We start from the raw sequence: 231 nt of genomic DNA on the forward strand, positions 1-231 counted from the left end.
AGTATTCCAAACCAGCAAAGGAGCAGCGCGCTCCCCGGCATCGCTCGACCATGTCGGAAACCCCGATGGACCCCAGAATCCCAGGATATTCCTTCTCCTCCCTTTCCAACAGCGTGTGCCCAGCGTTACCTTGGGTGGACGCCGTAGATCCAGCCGGTCCGGGGGTGCCATGGCACCGAGGGCTGCGCTCCGGGATCTGCGGGATGGAGAGGGTTCCCCCGAGGCTGCCGC

Source organism: Eurypyga helias, unplaced genomic scaffold (assembly GCF_000690775.1).
Source record: "Eurypyga helias isolate BGI_N326 unplaced genomic scaffold, ASM69077v1 scaffold31720, whole genome shotgun sequence".
Classification (NCBI taxonomy): Eukaryota; Metazoa; Chordata; class Aves; order Eurypygiformes; family Eurypygidae; genus Eurypyga; species Eurypyga helias.